Genomic DNA, 1,044 nt, shown 5'->3' with positions numbered 1-1,044 from the left:
TGCAAAACATTCAACCGCTAACTCAGATATTCCAACCCAGAGATCTTTTAAAGATTCTGACCGTCCCTTTAAGTGCAATTGTTTGTATCTCTCTTGCACTTGGTTCACCGTGTATATTTGTCAAGTAGTTTTGACATTTTTTTCATAAGTCTAGTTGCTCTTATAATTACTAAAATGATAGAAATCTTCCTTATATTCCAATTTCTTTTCATGTTATACTTGGTATTTCGTTATCTTTTCCTTTTCAGCTCTGTTTAACCAGCATCATTAGGGACACTAACTTCTACTAGGGTTGCTTCTTTCTCCTTCTTGTCATATATCAATATGTCATGTTTTATAGCCCCGTTTTCTAGGTACTTAGCTGTAGGAATTGCGTAGTCATAGTGGATGGTGCATGACTTATTTCCAACTGTTCTTTCTGGTAAACATCTTCCCAAAATTTGCTGCTGCATTTGATATTCAGCTTTCTGCAGATCGTCCAGTGGACATATTTACACACTCTCTTGGCCTTTTGGTCAAGATCAAAGTGTAGTATCTGTTCCGACAGATGCTGCACTTAAGATAATTTGTACCAGTCAATGGAGGGGAAACCCTCTATACTGGGAACCGCCTGGGTAATACCTAGGAGGTCCACCCTCCCAGGCCTTGCCACCGGGCTTTCCGGTGGGGCAAGTTTATTGCTTGCTGCCTGAGGCGCCCCGACCGGGGAATGCCGACGGGGGTTACTCAGGCAATTTTTAAAATTGCAGGAGTGCCCCTCCTTTAGGGGAGCCTGCGGGGTTCCCACTTTCCGGCCTTGTGCCACATAATGCTGATGTGGGCAGCATTTAAATAAAAACCCTCTATACTGGGACAATTATTATTTTTGGTAACCAGAGTGCCCCCTTTTTGCCTACTTTTAGGGGAGCTGGTTTTTACCTCACATTAAAAACGGCCTTGTGCCTAATTTGCTCAGTGGGGGAGCAAATAAATACCATCTGTTCCGGCAGATACTGCAAGCTATGACTAGCAAAGACCAGATGTGGGGGCAACCCCACATGCCTG

At 43.5% G+C, this 1,044-nt stretch overlaps 1 pseudogene; it reads left to right on the top strand.

The window, feature by feature from the left end:
* The first annotated feature begins 495 nt into the window (after window positions 1-495).
* On the top strand, window positions 496-639 carry LOC145258494 (U2 spliceosomal RNA; annotated as a pseudogene).
* Window positions 640-1,044: the final 405 nt, after the last annotated feature.

Source organism: Euprymna scolopes, chromosome 33 (assembly GCF_053919585.1).
Source record: "Euprymna scolopes isolate OS-2025 chromosome 33, ASM5391958v1, whole genome shotgun sequence".
In the NCBI taxonomy this organism is placed as follows: Eukaryota; Metazoa; Mollusca; class Cephalopoda; order Sepiida; family Sepiolidae; genus Euprymna; species Euprymna scolopes.
This window is presented reverse-complemented; position numbering and strand designations above follow the sequence as displayed.